The 25,309-nt window shown below is 35.4% G+C and overlaps 1 long non-coding RNA gene across 1 annotated transcript in view; it reads left to right on the top strand.

Moving 5' to 3' along the window:
• The window catches only part of LOC129393652 (uncharacterized), a 38,718-nt gene extending 13,865 nt beyond the window's left edge, over positions 1–24,853 (top strand). The window contains exon 2 of the long non-coding RNA XR_008620676.2: positions 154–24,853. This is a non-coding gene — a long non-coding RNA (uncharacterized LOC129393652). The remainder of the gene's footprint in view (positions 1–153) is intronic.
• Positions 24,854–25,309: the final 456 nt, after the last annotated feature.

The following is a 25,309-nucleotide window of genomic DNA, read 5'->3' as shown; positions in this document are numbered from 1 at the left end:
GAAGGCAGAATAACACCCCACTCTCCAAATATGCCCATGTCCTAATTGCCAGAACCTATGACCATATTAGGTTTCATGGCAAAGGGGGATTAAAGTTGCAGACAGAATTAAGGCTGTTAATCATCGGATGCTAAAATTTTATATTTTCTCCAGGTGACCTCCATGTATTCACAAGCGTTTTTAAAAGTGGAAGATGGAGACAGCAGTGTAAGTCAGGGTAATGCAATATGAGAAGGACTTAACCCACTGGATTTCAAGATGAGGGAAGTGATAATGAGGCAAGCAATGCAGGCCATCTCTAGAAGATGGAATAGGCAAGGAAAGACATTCTCTCCAGAGCCGCCAGAAATAAATGCAGCCCTGCCAACATCTTCACTTTATCTCAGCAACACGAATTTCTGACTCTCAAAACTGTAAGATAAGAAAGTTGTATTGTTTTAAGCCACTAAATTTGTGACCATTTGTTACAGAAGCAACAGAAAGCTAATACAGGCATCAATTAAATTATGTTTAGAAAGACTCTAATGATGTAGAAACTATGTTTATGTAATCAGGCTAAAATTCAAGAATTCAATTCAAGAAAAAATATATATCATATTAAATAAATATGATATTGTTCAAACTTCCTGCAGTATTGTAAACCCTTGCTATCTGAATATATTAACATTTAATAGCAGCCAAAACATAAGATTTAGAGTTATACTTTTATTTGAATATCATTTGTTTTATTTATTAGCTCTTGTGGCCACCGATTAACTATATAAACATGATGATCTTTGGCTTAGCTATCTGACCATCTGTAAAATGGGGATAATTATTTCTACTCCATATGACCTTTGTGAGTTTTTAGTGAGATGATACACACAGCTTAGTAAACACTGGCACATTATACACACTGGACAGATGGTTAGTTGGTGGTAAAACCATTGTTCATAGCCTTTATTCCATCTATTTCATAAGATCAAGAAAACAGTTACATTAAACATTCTTCCCACTTTAGTATTAAAATCATTTTTAATGGATGTATTTAAATGAAAAGTTTGGGTAACTCCAGTGCATATCTAATTGACAAAATGTCAGACAGAGTACCAGAGAAGAGGGAAAGTGTTAAAGTGTTAAAGCAGGTATCATCATACAAGCAGGTATTTTGGTTCCTTAGCATCTGTTTACTTAAGCTTAATCAATTCACCACTACTTATTTTTTGAAATCAATTCCTCACCTTCAGTTCTGTAGCAATATTATACCATACTCCTCCAATGGCTTTAGTATCAAAGGCAGCAGAGTTTTAATGGTAAAGCCATTGAGTTTTGTTTTGGGGAAGGTGGGATGAAGAATCATCACTTGGAAACTAATAACTGCCCACACATCTTGAAATGCCATGGAGTTAGAAACAGACTAGAGGAACTGGATACAATACATCATCTAGTTGAACAGCATTTTATGTATAAAGATAATGAGTTCCAATATCTTAAATAACATGCTGAAGATTATACTACTTCGGATGCTAAGAATAAATCCTTGATGTTCCTTCTCCTAAAAATGCATACTTTATGTTTCAATGTTTATGTATCATTTTATAACAAAATCCCTTCCTTATGTTTGTATTCTTAGTGTTGAGCTTTTTATTGAAAGCAAAAACTGCTCAGTATTCTTAGAGTAGAGCTGTTTGCTGTTATTTTGCCTGTAAGGAAGAATTCTAACCCATGGGGCAGCAAGAGGCATGCTGCTGTTGTCAACAGAGAAGGCAATGGGGCAGGAGGTGAAAAGACTGAGCAACATATAAAGATCCCTTACAGCAAAGTTCACCCAGGTGTTTCTCTCAAATTCCCAACCCACTCCCTCCCACACTTCCTTAAGAACAGGTGTGACCCCTGGAACATCAGAGCATCAGCAGGGGTAAATGAAAGGTTATACAGAGTTGAAAAGGAGCAGAAAATTTGAAAAATAAGCATATTTAATAAATAACACCTGTCTTCTGTAAAGGTTTCAATATTTACACTTAATATTATACCTTTAGTTCTGAAAAGACAAAAGACTGACTCATCTTGATCTATAAATTGGTGACATAAATAAGCATAGATAATAAAAGATACAAATACTAAAGGTCAAAGACCTTATTATAAACAGATTATTTTGAAATTTATATATATTATTTTATAAAATTATAAAGGCATAGAATTGAAATACATCACCCCATCACTTAGACCAGTCTCATCTGTTCTAATTATTTTATTCTCAGATTTTGAGGGCTTATCTATTAAAAGTTCATAAGCTACTTTGACAGTGAATAATGAGCAATTTTTCAGATTTAGTCCATGCTGACATTTCGGTTCTCTATTTGATGATTGTTGACTTCATTAAGTGCACTTATAAAATAGTGCTTAAAATCTAAAAAGGTTGGAGACTTCAAATTAAACTACCACGTAACTTACCACTGTTAACCTAAAGAATGTTGATTGTTATGTATTAACTATCCCTATGGTGTTCCAAAGGAAAAAAAAAATTGGTGAACAGATATATTAACAGAAGTGCAGATTCTCATTTTACCGATCTTTACCAAAGTGTATTAGTCTGTTTTCACCCTGCTATAAAGATATTACCCGAGACTGGGCAATTTATAGAGGAAAGAGGTTTAATTGACTCATAGTTCTACACGGCTGGGGAGGCTTTAGGAAACTTACAATCATGGGAGAAGGCGAAGGGGAGAGCAACAACCTTCTTCACATGGTGGCAGGAGAGAGAAGAGTGAGGAATGAAGAGGGAAGAAACCCTTATAAAACCCCCAGATCTCATGAGAACTCATCACTATCACCAGAATAGCATGGGGGTAACCGCCCCCACGATCCAATCACTTCCCTCCAGGTTCCTCTCTAGACACATGGGGATTATGAGGATTGCAACTCGAGATGAGATTTGGGTGAAGACACAGAGCCAAACCATATCACAAAGCATTGCCAGTTGATTAACTTGATAGGTTATATTCGCACAGGTAGGAAAAAAAACACAGTGTAACTGTACAGTATATTGTTTTCAAGCAAGAGATTAGGGCCTATTTCTTCTAAAATATAGCATATTTCATAAATCTATAACTTTTTAGACATCTGGTTTCTAAGTGCTTGAGTGATTTCATCACTATTTTTTTCATTTTTAGTAAATTACAGAGGTTTTTTCTTTAGTATTGAAACACACAACTCTAGTTCTTTATTTGAATAAAGAATTCATAACATTAAAAAGAGACGTTTTCTAGCTTCATTAAATCAATGATTTTCACATGTCAAGGCCAGCCATCTTCTTGACTATTTTGTATATGATTAAGGTAAATGAATTATCAAAGTCTTGCTTATGAGTCTTTTTTTAAAGGCCAGCTACTGCTAACAGTTACCTGAGAGTAATATGTCACAGTTATGTTTTTTTAATTAAAATTTTTATTTTTTGTGTGTATATGATAAGTGCATTATAATTAGGTTTTAAGAGTTTCTTACCTCTTGAGTTGTGTAGCCACATACTATTTACTAATTGAATTTACATAGCAGTACATGCCACTGGGAAGAAAAAAATCAGAAGGAAAATAAAGTTAAAACTGGAGGAGCAGAAGTTAAAAACGGAAACAAAAGTGGTAGTGTAAGAGGATTATAAATAAGAAATATTAATTATGAAAATGTAAAGAATGACTTCATAGTACAATTATACCAACAACATGAAGCTTCTGACATTTTCCTTCCTTACAGCTACAGAGTAGGAAAAAGGAGTGGGAAATATAAGCCTGTGTGTCATAGATATATGTCAACCCATAAACAAATGTATAACTTAAAAAGACTGTGTCCAAAAGGTAAGTAGGCAGTGTTAAGGTTTTTTATTTATTTGAAGACAGAAAAGCATTTTAGCCAAAAACATACTGATTTTTGATCAGTCTGATTAAATGACTGATGACTGTTTAACATTTTTGCACTCTTTAAAGAGCATCCTTTTATCAGATAAAGTCAATCTGAGTGTCCTATATTTACATATCAGTTATAGAATTGCACAATGTTTTATGGGTTAAATTGTTTCACCTAAAAATTCATATGATAAAGTTCTAACCTCCAATATTGCAAAATATGAATTTGTTTGGAAATAGGGTCGTTATAGATGTAATAAGGTGAGGTTTCATTGGAGTAGGGTAAGCTGTTAATCCAATATGACTGATGGCCTTATGAAAATGAGAAATTTGAAGAGACAAACATGTACACAAAGAGAATGCCATAATAACATGAAAGAAGAGATGAGATGATGTAACTACAAGCCCAGGAACATCAAAGATTTCTAAAAAATTATCAGAAGCCGGGAGAGAGGCATATAACAGATTCTCCATCATATTTCTCAGAAGCAACCAAGCCTGAAAACACCTTGATCTAGCCTCCAGAACTGTGAGATGATGTTTTGTTGTTTAATCTATCCAGTTTGTGGTACGTTGTTATGACATCCCTAGCAAATTAATACATAATGTCTCTGCATCACTACTTCTGTGTATTAGCATGGATGTCTGAAAAGGTGGCATATAAATAGATATAGATGAAGAGAATGAAGACAACCTTGGATTGACCTTGTGCTTAGTGATGGTAATTAGATATGCATATTGCATCTAGTTAAGTAAAAATAAGCAATAGAAGGAAAGCCACAGAAGCACATTAAAAGACAATATTTTTCCCTAATGAAATACTTAGAAAACTGTAGAAACAATAGAACAGATCATTATTGTTGTTGTTTAGGCATGGAACTCATATACAGTTATAGATTGATTAACCATCACTTGGTAAAATGTATATAATTAAACATTGAGTTATAATAGGCAACAGTTCAATAAAAAGTGGCAGCCATTGGCAGAGGTTTTTAAGATTAATGAAAGCTGTCATAAGAATGCAGATAGTGTTATATTTTTAAAAAACTATTTTCTAGTTTTTCCATAAAACGAGCATTCTGTTTTTGTATCTAACTTTTATTCTTCTGGATAAAAATAAAAGGCTTTTCTCTACTACATATAAATTATTTTGAATTCTAGGTCATTCGGAAGTAGGAACATCAATTAACTTAGATCAGCAGCACTGAACCTAAGTTCAGTGCAGTAAAACAAAACAACAACAACCCAAAAAATACCAAAGAGGAAGAGAGAAATGGCAGTTCAGTCTTAGATAAAAATGCTGTATATAAGATAAAATATTTTTCTGGATGGAATCTAAGAGAAGCAAACAGCCAAAACCAAATGTTGCAATTTAAGAATAGCAATCATAATTAGCTGAGAGTATTCATTCATTCAACAAATATTTGTTGAGCATTTACTCTGTGCTTGGCATTATGCTAGCCCCTGGGAATAGAAGGATGAAAGATCAAAACTGCCATATGCTTATAGTGGTAAACATAAAAAACAAATGTGCAGTGGAATGTATATGATGATTTCAGTGTTAAAAGCATTTTAAACAAAACCAAAGAATGATAGTTGCTCAGCTAAGGTCATAAAAAGGTCTCTTTGAGGAGATTTTTAAGCTGACATGCACAGAGGTAAGAAGCTATTCATAGACAAGGGAGCAGCATTCCTAATTAAGAAGGAAAAAGTAAGTTGCCATTCAAGAGAGTTTTGTAATTTCTGTAAATGCTTGTCCTGAAAACTCAAACTGTTTCACCTGAATTAAGATGATAATCATTTGAGTTGGGAAAAACTAAGAAAAACATAATTATATAATATAAAAAAATATGATTTTTAAATGTTGGACAGTAAACCATACATTTAATTATTTTTTATCTCAATTTGTACTGGAACATACAGTATATTAAATATCACATAGGTTTACACTGATGCATGTCTTAATTACAACTAATTAAAATGCTTCTTGTGCTTAATATAATTTAATATGTTTTGCATAATTTACATTAACATATTATGCAGGACATTATTTTTGAAGACACACAGCTTACATCTAAACAGTGCTTATGATTTTCCATATTCAATTTGTACTTTAGTCATATTATTATTTTTATTTTGCATGTGAGGAAACTGAGGTAGACAAATATTATGCAAATTATTTCACGGTACAGAGCTAGCAGGTGGCAAAATAAAGATTTAAACCATGGAGGACTGGCTTCAGAATCCATGTATGTAATACTCATTTAGGCTGCATTGCTTGAATCTTTGTTTTAGTTTATATTTAACCAAATATAAAAAGTTCATAAGGAACTTTTTTGCTTTACGTATCATCTTGTATTTTGACTATATTTTTCATCAACAAGATGAAAAATTCAAAGGAATGGTCGTCTGGTTTACAGCCAGTTCATCTTCAATTCTCCCAAGCCAAATGAAATAATTCTTACATTGCACAAGTTTTTAAAAATGCAAATCCTTCCAGACAAGTGAGGGTAAATTTATCTTGCAGGCAAAGCAGACATGCATTGGCTTTGATCCTTTGAAGAAAATATTGAAGACAAAAAATTACAAGTAAAGCAATGAAGGATTTGGAAAGTGGGCTTTATTTGACATGGATAGAGATAAACAAAATGGTAGCATGATCCTGGGGAGGCCTACCTCATTCATTTCCCTCTTCCTCACTTCATGATTTTAAAATTCATTTTCCAAGTTGATATTTCTATTTGTCTTCCATAACCATTTCTTTACAACATTAATATTGAGCTAGACTTGAAGGTACACATTGTCGGAAGACCTAGAAGATTGTTGGAAACCATCTACATAAAGGAATATAATAAATTGCAGTAGAAGGTAAAAATAAACTTTGCATGTTATTCTTTTTGCATTATATAGATGATAACAAATAAAACATAACGGCACTATTGAATACATGGGGAATATCCTCTTATATATTCTTTCACTGAAATTAAAAAGATCATCCTTCAGAGTAATTGAGCTCTTCTCACTGAAAATGGATGTTGTTATTTATAAATATGCAGAATAACCTCTGAAAATAATTCTTAGAAATACTGTATGTCAACATATGTCAAAGGACCTTGATATGGTTTGGCTGTGTCCCCACCCAAATCTCATCATGAATTGTAGTTCCCATAATCTCCAGGTGTTGTAGGAGTTCATTGAATCATGGGGGTGGTTACCCTCATGCTGTTCTTGTGATAGTGAGCAAGTTCTCACAAGATCTGATGGTTTATAAGGGGCTTTTCCCCATTTGCTTGGCACTTCTCCGTCCTGCCATTATGTGAAGAAGGACATGTTTGCTTCACCTTCTGCAATAATTGTAAGTTTCCTGAGACTTACCCAGCCATGCTGAACTCTGAGTCAATTAAATCTCTTTATAAATTACCCATTCTTGGGTATGTCTTTATTAGCAGCATGAGAAGAAACTAATAGCGGCCTCATGCTTACCTCCATGCACACTAAATTTAAAGATCTTATCTTTATGGTAACTTTTCTGTTTTCCCTATTCTTCCCACTAAAACTTTGAAAATATAAAGTCTAAATAAACTAAGAACTATGGCTTAGTGTTATTTTCCTTTAAAATTTTATGTAACTGCTTTGTGTATTCTACATGCAAATTACAGGATTTTTTTGTATGATTCTCTCAACATCCATGAATAAAATTTGAAAACCTATTTGCTTTTAGTTTAGAGGAAACAAAATAGAACCTTATTGAAATTTACTGTTGGTCTTAGAAAAAGTTAACAAGGTGAATTGATTGTGCCTCTGAGAAGATAAGATTTTATTGTTGTTAGTATTAGATTCTCTAAGTTTAAATGTGTTTCTTCATCGATGATAAGTAAATATGTGGAAAGGAAAAACGTTAGCAGTGTTTTAGTTCTTTCAATTCAGAGCTGCTTCACTTAAATCTAGTTTTGTTCAAAATAAAACAATGGATACCTAAATTTCTTAGGCTAAATAACAGTATAAAGTCACACTTTTAAACAAATCTTGTCAGTGAATGTCAAAGTCTTGATTATAATTCAGCCACATTTACTGATTGCAAATAGAAATGTGTAAAATATAATAAACACTTATATACAAACACAATATAAAAATAACCAAAAATACTTCATTTTGCAAAATCCTAAAGCTGTTTCATTCAGGCAATTTCTACTTCCATATAATCTTTGCTATGTCAACCTATGCTCCAGAGAATTTTTTCATTGTATGAATGCCTTTGTGTTGGCATATACTCTTTGAATAGAGATTTATGCTACACTCATTCGGACAACATTTTGTTATTTGCAGAGAAAAGGCAAGTATTGTTATGGTACATTTGATTGCATTAATATTAGAAAGAAGAAAAAATACCACTGAAAGAAGTCACATTTGAAATGAGCTTTTTGAGCTTTTTTGTAGTCATCGCTTAAATATATATATATATTTTTTTTAATTTTATTATTTTTTTATTTTTTATTTTTGAGATGCAGTCTCACTCTGTTGCCCAGGCTGGAGGGCAGTAGGACGCGATCTCAGCTCTCTGCAAGCTCTGCCTCCCAGGTTCAAGCTATTCTCCTGCCTCAGCATCCTGAGTAGCTGGGACCACAGGGGCATGCCACCACGCCCGGCTAATTTTTATATTTTTAGTAGAGATGGGGTTTCACCATGTTGTCCAGGCTGTTCTCAAACTCCTAACCTCAAGTGATCCACCCACGTTGGCCTCCCAAAGTGCTGGGATTACAGGTGTGAGCCACTGCCCCTGGCACTAAATAGATTTTAAATAAGTTTTCTGGATGCACACACTAGTAAACACAAATGCCAAAGACTTGCCTTCCAATTCTCTGTCTACCTCTAACTCAGGCTGTTGTCTTGGCACAGTTAAACAACTTTTCTAGCCTCAATATTTTCATCTTCAAAATCAAAAATAAAATATATTACATATGGATCTATGACAAATAGTGATATATTCCATGTGCACGTTATCATTAAACATGAATTAACCAATATTTAAATCTTTTTTTTTTTTTTTTTTTTTTTTTGAGACGGAGTCTCGCTGTCGCCCAGGCTGGAGTGCAGTGGCGCGATCTCGGCTCACTGCAAGCTCCGCCTTCCGGGTTCACGCCATTCTCCTGCCTCAGCCTCTCGAGTAGCTGGGACTACAGGCACCCGCCACCACACCCAGCTAATTTTTTGTATTTTTAGTAGAGACGGGGTTTCACCGTGTTATCCAGGATGGTCTCCATCTCCTGACATGATCCGCCCGCCTCGGCCTCCCAAAGTGCTGGGATTACAGTCGTGAGCCACCGTGCTCGGCCTATTTTAATCTTTAAAATGAAAAATCTGATTGCCTGTGGATCTATGACAAAAGAGTAATATATTTCATAAATACTTTAACTAAAAACATATGAATGAATTAATATTTTAGTTTACTACCAAGGTAAAGAAAACAAATGTAGTATTGTTTCTTCATCTCTGGGTTACCACATTGGAGAAAAAAGATGAATATGAATTAATATTTGAAGAAATATTTCTCTTAAGTCTCTGTTAGGTAGCACATAAGGACATACTCCTGGTTCTCCTTTGGAAAATGTAACATTTGCATTGGTTGATGTGACCTTCTCCTTACTTTCCAGTGGCTTCCAACTCGTTTCTGTACATTGCGTCTCTCCAGACCACACAGCTCTCTTGTGTTACTGTGAGAATGACAACACCTCTGTTGCAGCATCATTAGCGATATCCCACAGAGGAAAAGCATTGGTAACACGCAGCAAAACCTGTATATTGCTCAGGTAACGAGAAAATAATAAAAGATGGAGAGAATAGGAGAAAAGGAAAGTAATGTCTTCAAATGTAAGAAGATCTAATTTTTATACCCACAGTTCAGACACATAATGAAGCATACCACGAATAAAGAGAATTCAATAAGACCAGGATCCTGCATTACAGGTAAAGGAATAAGTATTAGACTTAAAATTTATTTTCCCAGCTACTCAATCCCTTAAATAGTACTTTGACAATGGAGAAATCAGTTTGCAAAGGCAAACCAGTTTCAAAATATTGGTGAAAGAAGTATTGAAGATAGTCTAACATAAAAATCACTGGAGGATAGGCTTACTGAAAAATAAAGCAGAATGCCTTTCTAATATGTTGTCATTACTGAACACTTACTATATTTATCCACCTGCCAGAAATATGCTAAGCTGAATACACCTAGAGAGAAATGAGTCCTATTCCTAACCTTAATATGTTCCATCTATTTATTTAAGGAAATGTGTGCACTATATTGCCTATAAAAGGCAGTCAGGAAAATACAATGTAGACAGTTACTACTTCATATCTAGTCATTTCATCCTCAGATACAGTATAATGTAAGGATAACTTCTTAAATGAGTTGTTGAGTAGATTGAATTTACTCTGTTGCTACCATAACCTATAGCTAGTGACCACGTGAACCCTAAATAAACCCAGAATTTGTTGTCCACATTTCTTATCTCATTTACCTGTTCCTCCTTCCTAAGTTTTCCATTTACATTTTCTTATAACTTAAAACCATCATTAGTCACAAAAATTCACATTGAAGACTGTGAATTTTGATCAATGAAATGAAAATTCTTAGAAGAAAATTATAAAAATGAATAATATTCAAGAAATGAATACTTTTTTCCCAGAACACTACTTTTATACTGGTAAAAGTGGGCATTGAACTAAAATGAGTGGAGCCTAATAGAGAAGCTATGCTACCTACTCTGCTTGTAGTGAATGTCTGCATTTCAGTAGCTTAACAAAATCAAAGTTACATCTTACTCATATCAAAGTACGATATGGTTATTTCTGATCAGTAAGGGGAACGGGGACTGGCATTGCTATAAAAATAATAAAAAACCAAGGACCCAGCTGACAGAAGCTCTGTAAATCCACATCCAATTGGTGGAATGAGAGAGATACTGGATACGATTGCATAGAAGACGTTTGCACAAGACCTGGAAGCTGTACTTATCACTTCCGCCAAAATTCCATTGCAGAAACGCTGCAACATGGTCTCCCCTAACTGCAAGGAATCCTGAGAGATATAATCTAGCTATGTTTTCAGAATAGAGAGGAGATGAATTTAAAGAGGAACAATCAGCATTTCTTCCACAGTCTGTCCTCCTGGTCAATAAAAAATCATTTGCAGTCTTATTTAAACTCACACACTATATTCTCTTGTTACCTCGAAAAAGAAAACCAATGTCTATCCCAGGTACTCCTATATCTCAAAGTGCAGTATTTCAGTTAGAGCATACTATTTATGATCAAATTTGGTATCACATGGTTTGGAAACTTATACACTAAAAATAAATGACCTGCCCCTTACCCAACTCCCACAATGTGCAATGGTAAACTAAGGACAACATAATCTTGGTAAAAATAGCCTATGTTAAAATAGAAGAATAAGAGACATACAGTAGTCATACATACATACTGGTCCCTGGCAATAATGAACTCCTTCTGAGTCCCTGTGCTAAGAAAGGAGGGATTTATTTGATTAGCCTCAGGATCTCTGGCATTCTTTGTAGGCATTTGATTCCAATCTTTAGGAGTTTCTTCGTGTCACAATATCCTTGATGATTACTTCTGAATTGGGCACTGAGGAATATATCCTGTGTGGGAGAGGGGTACTTCCTTCTGTTCCAAAGATTTAGGTACCTAGGAAGGTTCTAGAACTGCAGGACATTTAGATGAGGTTTTTGTTTCTTTTTTTCTTTGCCAATTTTTATTCTCTGCAGAGCTTAATAGACTTCTGATCCAGTTGCTATTAGTCAATTACATGTGAGTAAACATACCAAAATTTTCTTCTAGTTTAAATTTCAAGTCTGGCTTTTTTTAATTCTCATGCAAACTGAAATAATTAGCATGGATGGGAAGAAAAGTTTCCTAATTTAATATTTACCAAAAGATTGATATGCTCTCTTTAAGATATCTTAGTGGATCTTTGCCATGCAAATCCCTTTTCTAGTAATACCTCTTACTGTTTAGTAACTGGAAGCTTTAGGCTTTCCCAAAACTGTGTGGCTTCAAATTTCTCACCACTATTTTTTTCTACCTCTGTTCTGAATTAGTCAATTATTATCTTTTTAATTTTATTTTTAATTTCACTACATATTCTCATTTATAAATGGGAGCTAAATAATGCATACACATGGTCATAGAGTATAGAATAATAGACTTTGGAGACTCTTTTCTCTTTCTTAATAACACCTTTCTGAAACATTAAATAAAAGTTAACAAACATGAACCTTGTTACCTTTTCCAACTTCTTCCCTAAAGCTACAGACTTAAGTAGGACATGGTTTGTCTTCAGAATTATTACAGATAGCTATAGTTTTCTCAGATATTTTGCCACTAAGTAATAAAGGTCTTCAACTTTTAAATCTGAAGTTGCTAATCCCTAATCTTGTGCAACATACCTGCTAAACTAATGAGACCACTGCTCCCCCAATCATTTGTTCTACATATTTATGAATTAGGTGAAAGCTATCTGATATTAAATCCCAACATTTTTGAGGCATAGCAGACTACAGGCAAGTCTATATGATAGCCTTATAACATTCAATGCTAATATATCTGCTTGTAGATTGGCTGGTTTTTCTCCATGCAATGCATAATTTCCTCTAGCTCTTTTTTGGGGGCTCCAATTCCCCTAGGTTAGGGCCTCTTCATTCTAACTATGAAAATCTCAGAAGAGAAAAAGGAAACAAAGGAGGTACCGATGATTCCTTAAAACCTTGGACAGGAGTGATACTTGCCTTTCTCATAGCATTCTTTGCTAAGGACTAGTAATAAGGCCACACATATAGGTAAGGAAAAGGTAGGCTAGATAACATAATCCCAGATTATGTGTCTTTTCTATGGAAAGGGATATGACTCTGGAACAATTGCTGACTCCATTTTTTATGGACTGAATTATGTTTCCCCAAAATTCATATATTGAAATACAAATTTTGAGTACTTAGAATGTGACTGTATCTGAAGATACAATCTTTAAGAGGTAATTATGGGCTGGGTGCGGTGGCTCACGCCTGCAATCCCAGCACTTTGGGAGGCCGAGGCGGGCAGATCATGAGGTCAGGAGATTGAGACCATCCTGGCTAACACGGTAAAATCCCATCTCTACTAAAAATACCAAAAAAAAAAAAAAAATTAGCTGGGCGTGGTGGTGGGTGCCTGTGGTCCCAGCTACTTGGGAGGCTGAGACAGGAGAATGGCGTGAACCCTGGAGGCGGTGCTTGCAGTGAGCCGAGATCACTGCAGCCTGGGTACTCCAGCCTGGGCGACAGAGAGAGACACCGTCTCAAAAAAAAAAAAAAAAAAAAAAAAAAGGGTAATTATGGTAAAATGAGGTCATTAGGGTGGGCCCTAATTCTAATTCAGTACAACTGATGTCTTTATGAGAATTGCAAGTTTAGGCATCAAGAGACACACTCACGCGGGGAAGAACACGTGAAGACACAGGGAGGAGACAGGGTTTACATAAAGTCAAGGAGAAGGGCCTGAAACATTCTTCTTTCACAGTCTCGCATAAGGAACCAACCCTGCCGAAACCTTGATCTCAGACTTCCAGCCTCAAGAACTGTGAGAAAATAAATTTCTGTTGTTTAAGCCATTCAGCTTGTGGAACTTTTATATGATGACTCTGGCAAACTAATATGGCATTACACACAGGGGATAAGAAAATAATCCAAATAAGTATATGTATCAACTATCATAAGAGCAGATTGAGTTCCTATCCTAAAGGAAAATACTATTAGATAAATTTTAGAAATGTATCTAATAAAGCTATAACAATCGGTAAAGCTCATAAATTTTCTTACTGTGAACTTATATATGAATTTAAAATAGAAAGGTATTATGTACTAATTCTTGTCCCAATCAGAAGGTTTACCTGTACCCCTCAAATAACTATCACCAGAATGAAGGCAGCAGTTACATGAAGAAGCACAAAGAACTGCCACTAAAGATTTAATGGTACCCAAATCCCTTTTAAAGTATGTCTGTGTCTATATTGGTTAACCTTTTCTTATCTGAAATACAAATGCCACACGATCTCACTTATAAGTGGAAGCTAAACATTGAGTACAGATGGACACACACAAAAAGAACAACAGACACAGGGGTCTACTTGAGAGAGAAGGGTGGGAGAAGGGTGAGGGTGGAAAAGATACCTATTGGGTACTATGCTCACTACCTGCGTGATGAAATCATTTGTACACCAAACTCCAGTGACACACAATTTACTTATGTAGCAAACCTGCACAAAACAACCCCCTCATCCTAAAAATAAAAGTTGAAAAAGAAACAAAACAAAATAAATCCTGTACTGAAATTTCCCAAAGCTGTTGCATTATAGGGAAATGGCCATTTTTCTCAAGTTTTATATCAGTCATTGTCTAGCTAAACAATTTTTAAAAAATTGTCACAGAGGGAATTTCTGCATTTAAATAGGTGGTGAAGAGCTTGAGAGCTATATAAGAGCTGATAAAATAATCCAGAAGAAAAAAGACACAAGACCCTACTAGTTTTGCCCCTTCATGAGAGGCAAATGAAAATAATGGTGTTTCTGTGTCCCAGAAGTCTTGATCAACTGAAAGAAGCTTAATCTGCTGATGAGAGTGGGAGTTGAAATTATAAAGGACAAATAAAGGCTGCCAGAAAAGTTAGCTGATGTAAAAAGGGAAATGGGATACATTGGCCTTCAATATTTTGCTGACATCCTCCAGTAAAAATTAAGTTGATACTGGAGTCTGGGAAATAAAATATTCAGTAGTTGAAAACATCTCCCTCTCCATTATAACAAGCAGATTAGGGAAGAGAGGAGCCAAAGTCTAACAATGGAAATGCTCTCTCCTCTTTTACTCTTTGGTATCTATGCTCATCATTTTACTCACATTAAGAAACAGTATTCTGCCCTGGCACACAGTGGCTCAGGCCTGTAATCCCAGCACTTTGGGAGGCCAAGGCGGGTGGATCACGAGGTCAAGAGATCGAGACCATCTTGACCAACATGGTAAAAGCCCATCTGTACTAAAAATAAAAAATAAAATTAGCTGGGATTGGTGGCACATGCCTGTAGTCCCAGCTACTCGGGAGGCTGACGCAGGAGAATCGCTTGAACCCAGGAGGCAGAGGTTGCAGTGAGCCGAGATTGTGCCACTGCACTCCAGCCTGGGGACAGAGTGAGATTCCATCTAAAAAAAAAAAGAAAAAGAAAAAGAAAAAGAAAGAAACAATATTCTTTCATTTGACATGAGTCAACTATTTATCAAATAAAAATAGATATAATCAGCTTGCCCTTTTCTTTCCCCTCCTTCTCCTTTTTCCTTCTCCTCTTCTCCTTTTCTCCTCCTTCTCTTCCTCCTCCTTCTTCTTCTTTCTTCTTTTTCTTCTTCTCTCCCCAATCAATAATGAGAACAGCAAAACTCCATTAGTCATTGCAAGAAACTCAAGATCTCTAGCACAAGGCCCAGATGTATCTTCTTTCATTTTCATAATCTATGAACTTATAAAATCAGTAATTTCTAATAAGTTTTATCTAAAATAATAAGAAAAGAGAAAAAAGAAAAAAGCAATACTCATAATTGATAATAAATGTGGCTATAAATAGCTACCTAATAAAATTATGCATAGAATCCACAGTTCTTATTTCTTTAACTGGTCAGGAAGCTATCTGATATATTTAGCCTTTTTTTTTAAGGCCATTTACTCTAACCAGCAAAGAAGCAAAGAAAGACCCTTGCATACATTTTCCTTTTGTCAGTGAGACAGAAGTGTCCAAAGTATCCAGGAAGTCTTTTCAATTTCAAGTTTAATAGGACCATTTTGGGAGCCAATAAACCTGGAACAGCAGAGATCAGGTTTGACTGGGTTGGAAGCAAAAGTGCTAAAAGCAGGTTATTGGAATTTGTGATGGGAATTGAAGAAAGATGGCAGAGAAGACTCTCCAGCAATCATTGCTCTGCATAAAAATCAACTTAAACAACTGTCTACATGCAAAAATACTTTCCCAATAGCGAAGGAACACAGATAAGAGATCACAGTACCTGATTATAGCACAATATTAAGAAAATATGCATTGAAGAGAGTAAGAAGAACAGTATGACATCGTATGTGTCACCCCTCCCCCAACCATAGGGAGCACAGCATGGGAAGAGATACCATCCACTTGTGAGAGAGAGAGAGAAGGAAGCATAGGACTTTGTCTTGGACTCAACACTAGGCCCACCACAGTAAAACCCAGCACTGGGCAGACACTCATGACCCTACATTTCAGGTGAGTACAAATGGACTAACTGTTTAGAACTGACTTGGTGCCAGGTGGGATCACACAGCCCCAGGTGCCAGGCATTTTTTGAGAACTCAGCCTCTGATCTGTACCATTGCTGAACCAATGTCAGTGGCCCTGGGCCCCAGACAGCCCTAAGCAACAGGCAGCTCTTAGTGGCTCCCAGCTTCATGACTTAGTGTCCCAGCATCACGCCTGCCTTAGTGAATCCCAGGCTCAGGTGGCACCATGCTGACTGAATCCGTCCTAAGTTTCTAATCTGCCGCAGACAAGGCTAGTTTGTGGAGACTGGAATAAGTATCTGCTTCTTCAAATATGCAAACACTGATGGATAACCATGAGGATCAAGAACAATTAGGGAAATACGATATCACTAAACCAGCAAAGTAAAGTACAAGTAACTGAGTTAGAGACAGAGATGTATTAACATCTTGAAAAAGAATTCAAAATAAATATTATTAGGAAGCTTAGCAAACTTCAAGAAAATACACAGAAAAAAATTAACCAAAATAAGGAAAACAATGTGACCAGAATGAGAACTTTAATAGAGAGGTTGTGATAATAACTAAAATCCCAAAAATGTTGGGCCTAAGAAATACAATAAATGAAATGCAAAGTGCAATAGAGAGCATCAATAGCAAAATTTATCAAGTACAAGAAAAATATCTGTGAACCTGAAGAAAGGATGTTTGAGAATATAGTCAGAGGAGACAAGAGAAAAAAAGAAAAAATAATAATAATAAAGAAATCTTACAGGATTAATGGGGCAGCATAAAAGAGTAATTTTTTTTTTGAGTCATAGAAGTTGAAGAAGAAATAGACAAAGGTATAGAAAGCTTATCTAAAGAAACAGTTGCAGAAAATTTTCCAAACCTGGAGAAAGGTGTAACTATCCAGATATAGAAAGGTCAAAGTTCTCTAATCCTATTCCATCCAAATAAGAGTACTCTAAGAAATGACCTATAATCAAACTGTCAAACATCAAAGACAAAGAGAGGATCTGGAAGGCAGCAAAACAAAAGATAACATATAAGGGAGTTTCAATATGAGTAGCTGATGATTTCTCAGCCAAAACCTTATAGGCCTGGAGAGAGTGGAATAATATATTCAGAAGTGCTGAAGGTAAATACCAACCAAGAATATTATACTCTTCAGAAATTAAGGAGAGAGAAATAATTTACTATGAAACTTAAGTTGAGAGAATTTATCACAACCAAAATCATCTTACAAGAAATGCTAAAGGGAGTTATTTGAGTTGTAAGAAAAGGTTGCTAATGAGAAACACAAAAACATCTTAAAGTATAAAACTCACTGATAAAGTACACAGGCAAATACAGAATTATCTAACACTGAAATCATAGTATATAAATTACTTATATCTTTTGTATTAATACTACAAGACAAAACTGTTAAAATACTATTAGTTACAGTATTTTTTAGGGATATACAATATAAAAAGATGTAAAATGTAATATCAAAATTTCAAAATGTTGGGAGGAATGAAGTAAAAGTGTAGTGTTTTTTTCAATCAAAGTTAAGTTATTATTAGCTGAAAAAAGCATGTTATTACTATAAGATGTTTATTTTAAGACTCATGGTAACCACAAAACAAAAACCTGTAGTAGATACACACACACACACAATGTTGAATCAAAACATACCACTAGAGAAAATCACTTATCTACAAAGAAAGACAGAAAAGTAGAAAGAATAGTAAAATATACAAAAGAAATAGAAATAATAGATAAAATGGCAGTAGCAAGTCCTTATCTATTAGCAATAATCTTGAATGTAAATAGATTAAATTCACCAATCAAAAGACATAGAGAAACTGAATGAATTTTAAAGATAGCAATAAAATAACTGTATGCTGCTTACAAGAGCATATATGCCTATAGGGACACACATAGACTGAAAGTGAAGAGATGATAAAAGATATTTCATGCAAGTAGATATCAAAAGAGATCAGGATAGCTATATGTATTAGATAAAATAGGCTTTAAGTCAAACATTGTAAAAAAAAACCCAAAAGCATCATTATATAAAGATATAAAGAGGTCCATTCATCAAGTGGATATAATAATTATAAATATATGTGAACTCATCAGAACCTAATATATAAAGAAAACACAAATAGGACTGAAGAGAAAGATAGACTAAAATACAATTATAGTAGGAGACTTCAACACCCCACTTCCAGTAGTGGACAGATCATCCAGATAAAAAAATCAATACAAGAAAATCAGACTTCAACTACATATACAGAACATTCTATCCAACCACTACAGAATTTGTATTTTTTTCAACAGCACATGGAGCATTCTCCAGGAAAGATCATGTGTTAGGATATAAAACAGGTGTAAGAGTTTTAAAAGAATTGTAAAGATTGAAAATACATTAAGTATCTTTTCGACCACCATGGTACAAAACTAAAAATTAATAATTTTGTATTAATTAATCCCAAATAGGAACACTGGAAATTCAAAAAACCCAGAAAATAAATGATGGGCTCTTGAACAACCAATGGGTCAATGAAGAAGTTAAAAGGAAAATTTTAAAGGTTCTTGAGACAAATGAAAATGGAAACACAACATACACAAACCTAAGAAATACAGCAAAAACAGTTCTAAGTGGGAAGTTTATAGCCATAAACACCTACATCAAAAAAGAAAAAAAGATCTCAAAGAAACAATCTAATGGTGCACCTCAAGAAACTAGAAAAAAAAGAACAAACTAAGCCCAAAGTTAGTAAAAGAAAGAAATTAATAAAGATCACAGCAAGGGCCAGGTGCGGTGGCTCACATCTGTAATCCCAGCACTTTGGGAGGCCGAGGCGGGCAGATCACAAGGTCAGGAGTTTGTGACCAGCCTGGCAAACATGGTGAAACCCTGTCTCTACTAAAGATACAAAACATTAGCCTGGTATGGTGGCTGGTGCCTGTAATCCCAGCTACTCTGGAGGCTGAGACAGAGGAATTGCTTGAACTCAGGAGATGGAGGTTGCAGTGAGCCTAGATTGTGCCATTGCACTCCAGGCTGGGTTACAGAGTGAGACTCTGTCTCAAAAAAACAAAACAAAACAAAACAAAAAGATCACAGAAAAAAAAAAGAAATAGAGAACAGAAAAAAATAGAAAATATCAATGAAACTAACAGTTGGCTTTTGAAAAATAAACAAAATTGACAAAACTTTAGCTGGCCTAGCTAACATCAGAAATACAAAGGAGATATTACAGCTAATATGACAGAAATATGAAAGGTTATGAGACTATTTTTAATAATATGTCAAAAATTTGAATAACCTGGAAGAGATACATTTATAGAAAATAAAACCTATCAGGACTGAATTAGAGAGAAATATAAAATCTTAATACATCAATAATGAGTGAGAAGATTGGATAAGTAATAAAAGGAGTTTCCTAAAAAAAAAAAAAAAAAGCCCAGCGCCTGGTGGCTTCACTGCTGAATTCTATCAAATATTTAAAGAGCAAATAACAATTTTTCTAAAGGTCTTCCAAAATATATATATAAAAGGTAGGAATGTGTCCAAACTCATTTTACAAGACTAGCATCACCTTGACACCAAAGCCAGACAAAGACATTGCCAAAAATATGGTTTGGCTGTGTCCCCACTCAAATATCATCTTGAATTGTAACTTCCACAATTCCCACACATAATGGGAGGAACCTGGTGGGAGGTGATTAAATTATGGGGGTGGGTCTTTCCTTCACCATTCTTGTGATATTGAATAAGCCTCATGAGGTGGTTTTAAAAATGGGAGTTTCTCTACAGAAGCTCTCTTCTCTTGTCTGCCACTATGTGAGACATGCCTTTTACTTTATGCCATGATTGTGAGGCCTCCCCAGTCATGTGGAATTGTAAGTCCAATAAATCTCTTTCTTTTGTAAATTACCCAGTCCTGGGTATGTCTTTATCAGCGGGGTGAAAGAGACTAATACAGTAAATTGATACTGGGAGTGAGGCCCAGGCTGAGGTGGTCTCAGATGGAAATGAGGAACTTGTTGGGAACTGGAGCAAAGGTGACTCTTGTTATGTTTTAGCAAAGAGACTGTTGGCATTTTGCCTCTGCCCTAGAGATTTGTGGAACTTTAAATTTGAGAGAGATGATTTAGAGTATCTGGTGAAAAAAATTTCTAAGCAGCAAAGCATTCAACAGGTGACTTGGGTGTTGTTAAAGACATTCAGTTTTGTAAGGAAAGCAAAGCATAAAAGTTCAGAAAATTTGCAGCCTGACAATGGAATGGAAAAGAAAATCCCATTTTCATAGGAGAAATTCAAGCCAGCTGCAGAAATTTGCATGAACAATGAGTAGCCAAATGTTAATCCCCAAGATAATGGGGAGAATGTCTCCAGGGCATGTCAGTGGTCTTCAAGGCAGCCCCTCCAATCACAGGCCTAGAGGGCTAGGAGGAAAAAGTAGTTTCCTGGGCTAGGTCCAGGGTCCCTGTGCTGTGTGAAGCCTAGGGACTTGGTGCCCGGTGTCTCAGCTGCTCCAGCCATGGCTGAAAGGGGCCAACATAGAGCTCGGGCCATGATTTCAGGGGGTGCAAGCCCAAAGCCTTGGCAGCTTCCATGTGGTGTTGAGCCTTTGGGTGCACAGAAATCAAGAATTGAGGTTTGGGAACCTCTGCCTAGATTTCAGAGGATTTATGGAAATGCCTGGATGCCCACACAGAAGTTTGCTTCAGGGGTGGGGCCATTATGGAAAACCTCTGCTAGGGCAGTGCAGAAGGATTATGTGGGATCAGAGTCCCCACACAGAGTCTCTACTGGAGTGCTGCCTAGTGGAGCTGTGAGAAGAGGGCCACTATCCTCCAGACCCCAGAATGTTAGATCTACCAGAAGCTTGCACCATGCACCTGGAAAAGCCACAGACACTCAACACCAGCCTGTGAAAGCAGCCTGGAGGAGGGCTACACCCTGAAAAGCCACAGGGGTGGAGCTTCCCAAGGCTGTGGGGGCTCACCTCTTAAATTAGTGTGACCTAGATTTGAGACCTGGAGTCAAAGGAGAACATTTTGGACCTTTGAGATTTGGCTGATGTGCTGGATTTTGGACTTGCATGGAGCCTGTAGACCCTTTGTTTTGGCCAATTTTCCCCTTGGAATATCTGTATTTACCCAATGCCTGTACCCCTGGTATATCTAGGAAGTAACTAAATTGCTTTTGATTTGACAGGCTTATAGGTGGAAGGGACTTGCCTTGTTTCTGATGAGACTTTGGACTGTGGACTTTTGAGTTAATGCTGAAATGAGTTAAAACTTCGGGGGGACTGTTGGGAAGGCATGACAGGTTTTGAAATGTGAAGACATGACATTTGGGATGGCCAGGGGTGGAATGATATGGTTTGGCTGTGTCCACCCAAATCTCATCTTAAATTGTAACTCCCACAATTCCCAAGTGTCATGGGAGGAACCCAGAGGGAGGTGATTGAATTATGGGGGTGGGTCTTTACTGGGCTGTTCTCATGATAGTGAATGAGTCTCACAAGTTTTGATGTTTTAAAAAAAGGGGAGTTTTCATGCACAAGTTTTCTTCTCTTGTCTGCCACCATGGGAGACATGCCTTTCATCTTCTGCCATGATTGTGAGGCCTCCCCAGCCACATGGAACTGTAAGTCCAATAAACCTCTTTCTTCTGTAAGTTGCCCAGCCTCAAGTATGTCTTTATCAGCAGCATGAAAGCAGAGTAATACACAGGTCAATGTTGCTAATGAACATAGATGCAACAATCTTCAACAGAATATTGCCAAAACAAATTTGGAAGGACATAAAAAGACCATTCACATAAGATCACAATGTATGAATTTCAGGTATGCAAGGAATTGTTCAATATTTGTAAAACAACATATGTAATACATCTCATTAACACACTGAAGGACAAAAATCATATGATCATTTTAATAGATGCAAAAATCACATTTGATAAAATTCAACACTCTTTCAATAACCTCTCAACAAATTACATATAGAAGGAATGTACCTCAAGATAATAAAGATCATATATGACAAATCCGCATATAACATCATATTCAATGAGAAAAAGTTGAAAGCTTTTCTTTTAAGATCCAGAATGAGACAAAGATGCCCACTCTCACCACTTCTATGCTATATGGTACTGGAGGTCTTAGCCAGAAAAGGTAAGCAAGAGGAAGAAATAAGAGTTGTAAAGCAAAAAGAACTGGAGGCAAGTCTCAATCAATTGAGAAGTTTATTTAGCCAAGGTTAAGGACATGCCCAGGAAAGAGATCTGTGCCTCTCTCCAAAGATGATTTTGAGGGCCTCAATATTTAAAGAGGAAAAGTAGGCTGGAAGGGAAAGAGGAAATGTGTAGTAATTTACATGTTATAAGGGAAAAGGAACAAGTAGGGGAATAACCAATTATATATCCATCTAGTGTTTAGTGCTCAATAAATCAGCACTTTACATAAGATAAGCTGATCATAGGGTAACTACCTGTGGAGATATTTAACCTTTTATATATAGCTCTCTGCTTAGGAACAAAAGGCAGTTTCTTGCTTGACTCAGCTTTCAGCTTAATTTTTTCCTTCTTTATAGTGAATTGGGGTCCCAAGATTTTATTTTCCTTTCACAAAGTCACTCAATTTTAAAGGAACATGTTAAATTGTCCCTGTTTGCTGGCAAGATGATAATATGAATAGAAAACTCTAAAGACTTCATCAAAAATCTGTTAAAACCAAAAAGTGATTTTGGTAAAGTTGCAGGATACAAAATACATATGTAAAAATCAGTAGTGTTTCTATATGACAGTGGACTATATGAAAAGAAATTCACAAAAATTATATTTATGATAACTAAAATGATAGATAGGAATAAATTTAACTAATGAGATGGAAGATCTCTGCACTAAAAACTATAAAACATGGATAAAAGTAATTAAGACACAAATAAATGGAAAGATATACATTGTTTATGGATTGGAATAATTAATATTGTTAAAATGTCCATACCACCCAAAGCAATCTACAGATTCAATAAAATCTCTCTCAAAGTACCAAGGACATTCTTCTCAGAAATGGAAACAACAATTCTGCAATTTGTATAGAACCACAAAATACCCTGAACAGCCAAAAATAATCTGAACATAAAGAACAAAGATGGAGACATTATAGTACCTGTCTTCAAAATATACTACAAAAATGCAGTAACTAAACCAGCATGGTACTGATATAAAAACGGACACAGAGTAGCAGCCAGTGAAGTCTAGGCATTGCTGGGTCTTCCTCTCCTCTGCCTAAGGCTTTTGCAATATGCAAAGGACTCTTTCTCTGGCTCTTGCTAGGGGCTCTCCCATTTGCCTTATGTGCTCCAGGGCCAAAATGTGTGAGGACAACTGCCATAGGTGAGAAAGCCACTGAGAACAACAAAACAGAATAAAAAGCCTAGAAATAAATCCACATATCTTCAACTAACTGATTTTTGGCAAAGGAGCCAAGAATACACAATGGAGACAGGACAATCTCTTTAATAAATTGTTTTAGAGAAACTGGATATACTCATGCAGAAGAATGAAATTAGACCCCTATCTCACACCATATACAAAAATAAACTGAAATGGTTTAAAAATGTAATGTAAAGCCTAAAATGATAAAATGCTAGAAGAATACATAGAGGAAAAGCTCCATGATGTTTGCTGGGCAATGATTTTTTTAATACAACCCTAAAAACACAGGCAACAAAAGCAAAAGTAAATAAATGGTATTACATCAAACTAAATACCTTCAGCCTAGCAAAGAAAACAACCGAGTGAAGAGACAATCTACAGAATGGGAGAAAATTTTAGCAAACTCTACAACTGATAAGCAGTTAATATCCAAAATATATAAGTAATTCAAACAAATTAATAGCAAGAAAACAAGTAATCTGATTAAAACACGGGTTAGGACCTAAAAAGATATTTCTCAAAAAAAGACACATAAATGCACAACAAGTATATGAATAAATGCTCAGCATCATTAATCATCAGGGTAACGGAAGTCACAGCTGCAATGAGATATCCTTATATTTATTAGAATGCCTATCATCGAAAAGACAAAAATCAAGTATTGGTGAGGATGTGGGAAAAACATCTTTGCACATTGTTGGTGGGAATGTAAATTAGTACAGCCATTATGAAAAATAGTATGGACTTTCCTCAAAAAATTAATATTAGAACTACCATATAATACATCAATCCCACTATTAGTAGTAGGACTTATACATATGTTTATTGCAGCACTATTCACAATTGCAAGTAGACGAAATTAATCTAATTTTCCATAAATGAATGAACGGATAATGTAGGATGTATACACAATGAAATACTGTGTACTATTAAGCCATAAAAAATAAGAAAATCTTGTTGTTTATGTCAAAATGGATGAAGTTGGAGGAATTTATGAAATGAGTCAGTTGCAGAAACATAAATCATGCATGATCTCACATATTTGGAGAATACAAACAAGTTGATCTCAGTGGCTGGAATGTTTGGTAGTGGGAGTGAAGAGATGATGCTCAAAGAAAAATAAATATAATTAACAAGAGAAATAATTTCAAGAGATTTATTTTATAACCTGGTAATTATAGTTAATAATTTTTCATATTGAAAAATAAGAGAGTGAATAAAAAGTTATGTTACCACAAAAGTAACAACCATGTTAGATAATGCGTCATGTTGTACAAGGTAAATACATACATCATTATCTGTCAATGTAAAAAATAAAAAAGTTAAAAAAAGTAGTAAAATGTTATTAGGTACAATAGTGAGATAGACAACAATATAGTTGAACTATTCCTGGGAAATGAGGATTAAGGTGGATTTCTATCCCTACCACTGTTTGTGATATAATTTTTGACTGGCACGAAAATAATAAATTTGACAGATCCCAATAGCTACTAGGTGCCAGGAACAGTGTTGAATTACTTTAGCAAGGATGCCATATCTCTGGCCTCAAAGATGGTTATAGTTAGGATCTCACTGTAGGAGTCATCTGATTTTTTACCAAACAGATCATGTAAAAGAGCAGTGTGATAAGAACATCACTTTTGCATCTTTCAAATCTTTAACAGTCTCA

Source organism: Pan paniscus, chromosome 14 (assembly GCF_029289425.2).
Source record: "Pan paniscus chromosome 14, NHGRI_mPanPan1-v2.0_pri, whole genome shotgun sequence".
NCBI lineage: Eukaryota > Metazoa > Chordata > Mammalia > Primates > Hominidae > Pan > Pan paniscus.
Note: the sequence above shows the minus strand (reverse complement) of the source record. Positions and strands in the feature narration are given on the sequence as shown.